The sequence below is a fragment of the Diadema antillarum genome, unplaced genomic scaffold (genome assembly GCF_040938485.1).
Source record: "Diadema antillarum isolate AM-2024a unplaced genomic scaffold, OU_Dant_1.0 seq00001212_RagTag, whole genome shotgun sequence".
In the NCBI taxonomy this organism is placed as follows: Eukaryota; Metazoa; Echinodermata; class Echinoidea; order Diadematoida; family Diadematidae; genus Diadema; species Diadema antillarum.
Window position 1 is genome coordinate 871,334 of NW_027272004.1, and position 12,075 is coordinate 883,408.

A 12,075-nucleotide genomic window follows, 5' to 3' on the forward strand; every position below is an offset into this window, starting at 1 on the left:
GAGAATGTATCATTTACTCACTTTCTAGAATAAAAAAACCCCTACAAGTCCATAGAGCTTGTTTTATTAAGCCTTTTCACTATATACGTTCGCCTTATGTAATTTCGTTTATTTCAAGTATTTTATTTGATATGCCTATCAATCGAACGGTAATATTATATTCAAAGATTACAAGTTTGGTCTGGGTTTTGATGTTGCATATAGAATATAAGTATCGCTAATGACTTAATTTGTTGTCTATATAAAAATGTGTTTATTCGTTTTAGAAATTATTTTAAAAATGGTTTGATAATAACAAAAACAACATTAAATATGCATAATAGACATTTAGATCTCGTGACGTATTTGAAGACAGTCACTGATAAATCAGATCGTGTGTTATTATGATGATTCATATTGTATACATAAGACAATGTCATATTAAAAGTTATTCATTTCATGAAAAAAATGACTTCAATATGAAGAGTTTGTTTGCAAAAACCGATAAGTCCATATTTGTCAAATGGAGATATTTGCGATTAAAGGTCAAGAAAAATAAAGAGAATAATAAGAACATTTTTGCTTCTTTTCATCATAACTTCAAAAATATACCTTTATATGTAGTGACCAATATATCATTTAATAGGTATCATTTTGGACTTTATGACACAGACCGTACTTTCAAATCATCAAAAATGGACTTATCGGTTTTTGCAAACAAACTCTTCATATATTGTAATAAAAAAGCTTCTCGGAGAATTACTTAACGACCGTTTTTCACTATGTATATCACATCTTTTGATTAAATAATTATTTGTATTGCTCTGATCCGTCTCATTTCAGGATTTATAATGTAAGTGAACAACTGAAGAAGCAGACTCGCAATGGTCGTGAACAAGGTTGTTATAATACATGCTTGTAAAGCAGGTTTCATCTTTTATGAGGTGAAATAGATGTGATGGTGGTTATCAATAAATCTTTTCAAAAGGAAAGCAAATGAATATATTTGAAAACTGCTGAATGGAATACAAATTTCTGATAATCCAGGTATAATGTTGTGCCAGTCTAATTACGATTATTCATTACTATACTTGTTGTATCTTGTTGCCTTAATGAAATAATTTACGTCGTATGATTGAAAAATGGCTTCTTTGAATCGCATATAAAATTCTCATAGAATCAATTAATGATTATCATGCGTTAAATAAATCACAACAGATGCTCTTGTTGTTATTAACCATCACCTATAAGGGGTTTTAAATGCGCAAGTCACGAAATACTCATGCCCACCGATAAAGTTCCTACATCCTTGTAACATGTGTTTCGTGTGTTACAACTATCGAAAATGCTACAGGCAAATCTCTCCCCTATACGAGGATCATATCAACAAATCATTGAAAATGATTGGTATGTAATAAGACGTATACTGGGGATAAAGAGATTACATAGACAGGGCATGTTTTTTGGCATATTCCCTATGTAATTCTTTATATCTTGGTAAATAGCGCCCCATGTTGACTTTTAGAAATTGAAATGTAAGGTCATGTAGAGTATGAGTTGCTCCAGCAGCAATGTGCCGAATATAACGATGATACATGAGATAACAAAAAGTTACATTGGGCACAATGTGCTCCCCTTGTATCTGAGAAGGGTCAAAATAGTTTGACGTGTCAGAGTGCATTAATTTTTTTCTTCCTTTTTTTTTTCGTTTCTCTCATTACAGCACGTTGACTGTTTCCCCTTTCTATAAGATTGTGGCTATAGGCAATGATTAGTTGATCTCATGAAGAGATTGGCCTGTATAATTTTTCGATAGTTATAACAGACGAAGCACATGTTACAAGCATGTAGAAATTATATTCGTGAGCACGAGTATTTCGTGACTTGTTCATTTACAATCCATTATAAGTGAAGGTTAGTATCAACAAGAACTGTTACATCTGTTGTGATTTATGTAACGCATGACAATCATCAACTCATTTTATGAGAACTTTATATGCACATCAAAGAAGCTATTTTCTATCATAAGACGAATGAATAATTTCATATATACATAATATTAAAATCTTGAGTTTGTAGATTGGTAATATGATAAACTAATGATATTACGGACATAACTTGGATGAAGAAATAAAAACGCCACAGAATATAAGGGCAGACTTTTGGAAATACTCTTGTTTTCAATTGTCTGTATTTTATCTCTTGTTTTATGCCTTCTTCACGTCAAAACAAAGAAAATAATGAAAATATTTAAAGACCATTATTACTTCGCATTTTGCTTCTTCGGAAAATTTCAGCCAAGAAACACCCACTTCTTACACTGTAATATTGTTTTTTTGATATTGGAGCAGAAATAAGCAAAATCTCACCGACGTGGTTGTCAGTTTACGGTTGCCATGTCAACCAGCAATATCAAATATAACTAAATTATACATCAAAATGCTTGCAATACAATTTAAGGACAAAAATGACCAAATTTGGTTGGCATTGGATTAAGGACAGAGGAGTGGCAAATGAAAATCTGCCCTCCCCCTTAGGCTTTATAGGGGTAACTAATAATATTCCAGAGTATATACTTGAATAACCCTATGTACCGACATACTAACCTTTATCAATGACAAAGCTGTGTTGATGAATTCAAATTGAGCAAAGTCCACTTTGTAATCATACCTATAATTTAATATTATATGCTGGGTTTACCATATTTGCTGGCTGGAATAGTGTGAAGTTAGACTATTATATCGTGGAATTAGTAAACGATAAACGAGAAGGCCTCAACGACCATTTTGTAGCGTGACGTCGCATTGGGTCAAAGCTGTCAATTTTATGCTAGAACAGGGAAATCAAAATATTCAAACATGTCAATCATTTCCACTGCTCTACTCGTTGGACTGTGCAGTTTCATTTTGACACTTGCCCCCTGGTCCGTGGTCTTTACCGCTCGCAGGCTACCGCTTTGGCGGACGACCGAGCCACGAGACCGACAAGGATCTTGCTCGACGACACGGTTCCATATTCAGCTTGCGGAAGGAACCGTACTTGACCGTTGTTTTGAATGACAAACTCTCCATTAGGCAGGCTTTGGTAAAGAACGGCGAGGCTTTTTCTGATCGCTTCGTTCCAAAGCATATACTGGAACGCATTCCGGATAAGAACAAGAGCTGTAAGTTTTAATGTTTTAAGGCTGTTCATATCTCGTTCCCTTTAATAGTGCCAATAGTAAAGAACACTTCACTTCACTCATTTGGTGACTGATTACATATTGCGATATGAAGTTACCGAATTTGCTACATTTTTTACACGCTTTTATGACACAGTCAATCGCTGTCCCTGCCTTCAAGTCTCCCCTTTACGCGCATGCGAATCTTTATTGTGTTTCAGTTGCTTTTAATATGAATGGGAGAAAAAAAATGAAGCCTTGTAATAGACTTTGCATCATTGACGAGCAACAATGTTCGACAAAAATTAAAGGAGACTAAAATATTTCATTAGATTTATTACATAAACCGAATTTCCTGAATTCTTTCCAATCTATAACCCATTGAGAATGTTTTTATCTTTACTACAACACGCATTTCCAATAGACACCAGCCCGAGTGTACTCAATAATATTGATGTACTCCTAAAAGTTAGCATGAAACTAATTTGTTAAACTCAGACAAATCTTGCAATATATATATAGGTCTATATGCATAAGAGATACATTTGTAAAAAGAAAAAAAAAAACGAGTTGATAACTGTTTCTTTGGTTTGTATTATCATTAACTCAGCTTCCGTAGTCTGGAGCAATGGAAAGTCTTGGAATGATCTCCGAAAATTTGGCCTCGTCACTCTACGGGCTTTCGGCATGGGTAAGAAAAGCCTCGAACCTCAAATTAACCTTGAGGCAAAGTACCTTGGTGATGAAATCGAGGCTGCCCAAGGCAAACCCACTGAGATTCTGCAGTACCTCAACAAGGCGACTTCGAATATCATCTGCCAACTTGTGTTTGGTAAGAGATTCGATTATGATGACGTGGAATACCAGAAGGTAGTAGACTCGATAACCAGGCTCTTCATCAGCGTATCGGATTCTGATCCCGTGAACGTTTTCTCTTTCCTCCTTTACACCCCTTGGGGCCGTGAGTTTCAAACGAACTTTTTGATATCTGATATATCATATCATCATATCTGATGTGTTCACTTTGGAAGAGTTCTGGCGGTCCGTCCTAGACTTATTTGCCGCAAGTTTGGAGACAACCTCATTGACGTTGTCATGGATGATTCTCTACCTGATGACCTACTCAGACGTACAACGAAAGGTAAACTCTTTGTACTCGTTTGCAAACTGCATAATTATGTCCACATTTGAATGTAACACTACACGTTTTTTAAAAAATGGAAATGAAATGACAATGTTGGTGTACAGCGTACACGTACGATATCCTTCTCTGCATGTTAAAAAAAATATATATATAAAAGTCTACGTCCGGATTCGTAGGTTAAGAGCTCACGTGCTAAGAAAAAAAAAATCTTCTTTTTTTTTTTCCCTATACAGTCGTATGCATCATTAAGAAGAGGTAGCTTTGCCAGTCACTGCGACTATGTCCTTTTTTTTCTACCACAAAAATCAATTATCAGTTTTATTACTGTGACCGTGGCAAATCCGACTTGTTTGGCTATATTATAATAATATGTATAATCGGCCAGCAATGATAAAGGCATTGCCTTTTTGGGGGCCTTTCAGGAGGATGCTAATATGAGAATTGGTAACACTATAGAGGAAGATGTATGATGCATGTAATTCATGACGCCATAAGCCATTTATGTGGACAGGAAAGAGGGTGCGTTGAAGAAAACAGTATCATGGGTTCCGAAATGGAAAGGAAGAGGATCAAGGAATTGCCTACTGGTTTATACACACTGAAAAATAAAGAGAGAGAAAATATCATAGTTCTTAAACCTTTCCGTTTGTCTGTTAATGGTCATTTTGGCCCACGATTATACATGAGATGTGCGTGGGTAAGCTATTTTAAAGAGTCATACAAAGGGAGCGCGTGGAGGCAGGAATGTACAAAGATTCCCTTGTCCAAGTTGACCAGCAAGTCCTGCTTGTCATCTATCCCCTCTCCCCCTTTATTGTTTAGATAATAAAATAATGAAAGCGTGAATACCTCTCACCCGTAACTTGCAATTCAGATAACTTGAGCTAAAGCTCACCAATAATATTCCCTGAAGGAACCATTAGAACCCTCTTCCTAAGGAGAATTAAAATCAAAGATAACTATTTGCTACTTATAAATGAACAGTGCATTTGCCTTGTCGTAAACTAACAGGTACAGGACGAGTTGGACAATGTTGTTGGGCAGGGCCGACAGCCAACACTGTGCGACAGGGAGAATTTACCTTTCTGCGAGGCTATAAACCATACTTGAAGTGATGCGTCTGAGACCAATTTTACCAAACTTGATGCCCCACAAAACTTCAGGCGATGTTTCGCTGTTTGGTTACACCATACCTCAAGGGACCATTGTGATCCCCACATGACAGCAAGGATTTGACGGATCCAGAAGAGTTTAAGCCACATCGATTCCTGTCTGATGACGGGAAAACTGTCATTAAAAGTGACGCGTGGATGCCGTTTGGCATTGGTAAGTGCATCTGTGCTTGCAAATCTTAGTTATCTAATTTTGGGTAATGAATGCAGTAAAAACCTCACGAATACCACATCATAGGAGAGGGTACGTCATCGTTGTAAAAGTAACATCAAGAAACCTGACATTTAAGAATACACATTTTGTTCATCACGCGTCTCCGCAAAACAAGAATGTCCCAGAAATGCATTGAAGTCTGATCAATAAACAATGTATGGGTAGTTAATGATGTCTGCACTAATTCTGGATTAATGTTAACCATTCATTCTAAGTTACATGCGTGTTATTATTTTTATTCATCGTGAAGCGTAGAGGCCAGTCTGGGCAAAATAGTTAATGCAACAAGGAAGTGTAGGAAATGTGACACCCTCTCCCTCTTTAAACTTGATTTCTTTAGTTTATTTGTCTCCAAGATTCCCATTTTATGCAATGCAGATGACTCATTAAGTCTGTCTACGAATATAACTAGACAGTTATTCTTATGCTTTGTGGCTTTCGCTGCGATGCTCTGTCTTTGCATAGGTCCTATACTTATTTAGTTACTCAACTGTTACATTTATTTATTCATTTACTGTTTCTTCATTCATCTTACTGTACTACACCGATTACATCATACTATCAAATTCATTTCTAATGGCATGGTTACATTTAAGACAAATCTTTTTTTTCTTCCAGGTTAGCGACAGCAATCAACAAGTTGATTATTCAGTCACTTATGTAGAGAGGTTCTCAGTGCACTTTGCAAATTTCTTTTTGTAATTAATTTCGATGAAAGTTGAAAATCGCAAATGAAGGGCTTAATTTCAATAAAGTTGGAAAAAATAACGAAAAGTAGTAGATAAGCAGAAATAACTAGAAATGATAATTCATGCCCATGTCTCATTTGTATTGTTTGATACGATCACAAAGTATCAAAATAGGTCTAACACATCTAAATAATATATATTATTATGCTATATTATAGCATAAGCCATTTTCTGGGAAGTAGAACTCTTGTAAAGCTCTGTGTCACTTTATCTTGATTGTTGGGTGCACAGGTCGCCGAGAGTGTCTGGGGCTTCAACTGGCCAAAATGGAGGTTTTCCTATTCTTCACCAATCTCTTCCAGCGATTCGAGTTTCGAATTCCACTCGGCCATCCCAAGCCAAGCTTGCAGGGCGTAAGTGGACTTACCACAGCACCCATGAAGTATCCAACATGCGCCATACAGCGATAAATGTCACTAAATCACGCCAAGAGAGTCCAGCAAGGCTTATGAGGAGTGTAACATAAAGGGATTGACGCACCACCGCGGCAATGCTACGCCACACTCTACAAAAAACGAGCCAGAATGCTTTCATACAGACATTTTAAGATAAAATCTTAGCAGATGACATGATAAGAGTTAGGAGTGGTGGGAATGTAAAAAAAACAAACATAGAATGCATGTATTTAGTACAAATTTAGCATAAAATTAACATATTTCTTGCATCGAAGAGTAAAATCAAATATGTGATGTCATTGCTGTTTAGTATATGCAACCGGGAAAAAGTACATTAAAACAACCGGTATTGATGAAAAAAAAAAATTATGCGTACGCTGTACTATGGTGTTTAAGAACCAATGGGACTTTTTATGGTGATTTGTTGTATGTTGCAAGGTTAAAATGAAAATAAAATTGTGTCTGCTGCGACAGGACAAAGCGAAAAAGATTAAACCTTTGAGGAAGATTAACATTTTGACATACTATACTGGAAAAAAAATCTTCAAAATTTATTTTTACCACTAGCGATATAATTTTTATGATTTACCACGCTAACGAGTAACATCGAAAAATTATCTGCATGTATTTGCGAGTTTTGTTTTTAACAATTTGAAATTAAAAATAAAGAGAGGCCAAGAGAGCTCAATTCATATATGTCCGCCAACAAAAATAAATACAACGTGACTCTACACAATGATATCTTTTAAGATAGTGAATCATTCTAAATACAATTCCATGATATGAAACATTAACTTAATACCCACCTCTTACAAAAACCCAATCCAATTTGCTTCAGTGGTCAAAGAGAAATGAGGATTTTTTTTTTTTTTTTGTAGCGCATGTAAGGAATCCCCCACCTTTAAGAGCCAAGAGCATCTACATCTTATTGCTAACCTTGGAAGAATCGGACACATGACATATACTTTACAACAATCCACATTTCTCTGTGTCCAGTTTACCAAAATGAATGGGTTTCCTGCAATATATATCCAAGATTTAAGATTTAAATTTTAAGAATCTGGAATAGCATTCAGACAACTCTTATCATATTAGAAGTTATGGATGTGAAAATCCGATTTTTTTTGGATCTACTATAGGACCATGCTCTGCTGACGTACATGCTAAAAGCAAATCTCTTAAACTGTCTAAGCTGTCTATATTGTAAGCAGTGATGACTTTCGTTGAAAGTATACTTAGGTAGATTTGGACGCATAAATCAGAAAGTATATATTGTAATATGTTACCGTGTATCACAGAACCAACAAAAAGTCGCGCGCTTTGATTTTCCATTGGAATAAAAAAGGTAAAAAAGTTCAACCGAGTCGATATTGAGGTTTTCATGTTTTCGGCAAGAGCAGTAATTTCTACAATCTTGATTGGGGATCATAACACGAACAGGAAATCGTGTTTTTAGCAGAACACGTCTTTGTAGAATAGTGTGATTAGGTATATCTTCAGAGGCCCCTTTTCATTCCTTAAAAAAAAATCCTTTACACCTTTCATTTCTTAAAAAAAATCCTTTACAACTTCTTTAATTCAAACTCCAATAGCTTCGGAGATGTTGATGCTAATGCTTTGCATTTTACATCATATTTCCCTTTTGTCCCAAGCATTACTGAGAGCATGGCTCGGAAGATTAAACAGTTGAATAGAATCTGTACTTCAGGGCCTCTTTTCTCATTACACAGCTGTGCTTTCTTTCAAAATTTTACATAAATTATCTAGATATAGGAGAACCCATTTGAGGTGAGTTATACATCATTTTAAAGCTTACATTCTCATTCCTCCTTGAGAATCTGCCCCAAACTAAAATTCCGTGTGTGGTGACCTTTTCTTGTAGTGGAGGGTTACATTTATACATGTACAGTATCATACTGGTAAGATGTTTTATTGGGATTGCCCACTCCACGGGCTGAATGATAATTTATTGCTGCATTGGTGAAATTTTAAAAAATAGGAATGATTCATTGAAATCAATAATTGTTCATTAAAATATCAATGTTATATAAAAAACAAGAAAATAGATTAAATTAAAAAAAAACCTGAAAGATCCTTTTTCATTTATTTATTCACTTTTTTGCTAGAAGCTCCGACTATCACGACGATATGATCGGGGATTTTTTTAAAGCAAAGTTTGGAAATTTATTCTGCAATAGATTAATGAAATTCAATTCAGAATTTTCACTGAATTACACGTGCTAAAAGAAATTTTGATTCGATTGAAAATCACATCAGGGGGGCGTTTCATCAACGAGTTCGTCGGAAGTTTTCACCGACAAATTTGCTATCAGCCAATCAGACGCAAGGATTTCAGTAGCTTTTAACAGTTGTCAGTGTAAATCACTGACAAAAAGTTTCATGAAACGGTCCCCTGATATTACCTGTAACTATTGAGAATATTACGGTGGGCGATGCTTTATGATATTGACCACTGACCTTCTTCCTTCCTCTTTCATTCTAGTCTCTTTGTTTTGTGTGAGTGTGCGTGCACGCACACATGTCCAGAGTGCGTGCAAAGTGTGTGTGTGTGTTTGTGAGAGAGTGAGAGAGAGAGAGAGTGTGTGTGTGTATCTGTCTGTATTTGACTTTTTTTTTTCTATGGGCACCTACACTCTCACAAGCATCTGCTTTTATTCAGGTTTTCTTTCAACTTTCAACTTTCATTGAAGAAGAAGACGTAACTCACTGTTTGTTGGATATCTTTGTTTGGTTTGCACAACACTCCATAGATGAAAAGATTCTGCTTTCTGTTATGTATCTCGCTTAGACCGAGTTTTTCGTCAAGCTCAGCAATTTTGCTGTCGATGTTGTTTCGCATTGTGGAATGGCGTCATTTTCAACATCATGCAGTCGATCAGATGCATCCGTCAATCCAATCTCCGATTCACAGACGGTTTGCTTCGTTCTTTCAAAATCAGCCTTTATTGTTGTAATTTCGTTGACAACAGAATTCAGTTTTGTGTTTACTTGCGTGGTGAAGTTCATTAACATGCTCCTCATTTCTTTCATGAACTAAGACAGTTCAGATAGGACTGAGGAGGCAGCGACCGGCTGGCCACTGGAGCTTCCTGAAATGCGTGACATCACGTGATCGATTGAGTTCCCACTGCACACAATTTTTTTCATCCGTCATGACTGTAATTTACTGGAGATTGATTTCAATTGATTTTGTGTCATGGAAATGTTATCATTGTCTATATAACAATATACTAATCTTAAAATGCATGAGTTACTTTACTTTGTCATGCATGGATATTGCAAATACAACACTGTATACTTGTTTGGAAATTCAATTAATGAAATGAAATTCATTTTGGAAAATTTCAAAAATTTATTAGATGTGGATTAAATGTGCGTTAATTCAGTTGTGTTTCTTTATTCAAAAATATTTACGATCACTGATATCAAATCACTTTAAAGAGCGTTCGAAAATAAAGAAAGCAGAAAACCTCGAGACTAAAAAAAGATATAACTTATGACTTTGTCTGGTAATGCATAATTAATGGCATGACTCAATACATCTATCTTATGAGAATAATGACTTTTGAACATTGCTTAACACTTTTAAAGACTCACTAAGTACTTGTCATGCGTTTTGTATAGCAAACACATTGGTACAATTATTTTTATTATGATAAATCTCGTTTGAGGGATTACAAGTGGACAAATGATGAAACATAGACTCACAATGGTCTTGGATTATTTAATTTATTTCATTCATTTCATTTCATTTCATTTCATAGAAATGGATGACATTGCTATAAAGCCTACAACATAATAGTCAAGTTATCTTTATAGTAGCGCCTTTGCTTCATGATAATCAATGGTCCTTGTAGAGAGAAAAAAAATACTGCTTTAAAAGTAGGCGCTTTCCATTTCTGGTACTCTCCAACGGTTATCTTTGAAACTTCTTGACCAGCATAAAATCGATCTTTTAAGTTTAGCCTCATGTTTTTCACTACATGACTTTGCACTCGACATAAATAATTGAAGAACGCATTTAAATAACTAATGTGTGCGTCTGAACAAAGTAATGAGTGTATTCGATAAGTCCCACTTTGGTATTGCCGATTGGGATACCAATGTTTGTTGTGATTTTAATTTTTTCAAAGTTCACATTTTAGGGTGAAGTATATTTCCATTCCATTTAATAAACATTAAACATCTAAAAATGATAAACAAGCAGAAAATATTTGTAATAACTGCAAAAACGTTACAGGACAAAATACATGTGAAAATGCGAAAACAAAATGAAGAAAACATAATTGTATTTTTTCAATATACATAATAATGCGTAGTAAAAAATAAATATGGTAAGAATGGAAATGGAGGGTCCAACTATAACGCAAAGGTTGTATGATATTGGGCCCTCAAAAAATGCATAGCAAGAGAACGAAAAATTAATTCATAAAACTACAAACAGATATAAAACAAAATCAAAGGAACCAATACCAACTGATCATATTACGAAGGAAAAAAGTTTTTGGGGAATTTCCTTTACTGTTGCCATATCAACATCACGCAACTCACTGACAGCAAACTATATACCTCCTTGATCTCTGGTTGTGGGTTTTGAAGTTCCCTCAGAGCGACAAGGTCATAAAGGGCACAGCCTCTTTTTACAGCCACAGTACTCGAACCAGCGATTTCACGCTTATTGCTCTTAATTTCTGCATTTACATAAAAGACTGTTATCAACAAGGTGTGCATTAGTATAACGGTACCCAAAAAGAAAAAGCGTTTTTTTTTTTTTTTTTTTTAACACGGACTCCAGGAGACATTACTAGTATATAAATTGCTTCTACAAAAGAAAGCTATACGTATATGTACCAATTCAGGTCATCGGGACCATTCAGATCCTTTGTTTGTAGAATTAAAAACACTAAAGGTAAATGATATTAACTTTTTGCAAAATTCACTTTTTATGTTTCGTTTGTATAACGGTCAGTTGCCATCTTCTTTTTTCTCATTATTTCATTTAAACAAGGATATACATTCTTATCCCACAAGGCAATCTGATAAATTTCATCTACAAAATCCAAAAACGGTTATGGCTCTGAAATCTATCAGACACACTGGACCTGATATTTGGAACTCTCTTTCTTCAGAAATTCGAACTTTAAAGTTTATATATTCTTTCAAGAAAGCTGTAAAGACAATGCTGCTTTCTGGATATCAGTGATCTTATAATGTCATTGCAATTGTATTGTATATGAAATT

The 12,075-nt window shown here is 35.1% G+C and overlaps 1 pseudogene; it reads left to right on the forward strand.

Moving 5' to 3' along the window:
* Positions 1-2,892: 2,892 nt before the first annotated feature.
* LOC139744792 (cytochrome P450 2U1-like) lies at positions 2,893-6,828 on the forward strand (annotated as a pseudogene).
* The last annotated feature ends 5,247 nt before the right edge of the window (positions 6,829-12,075 follow it).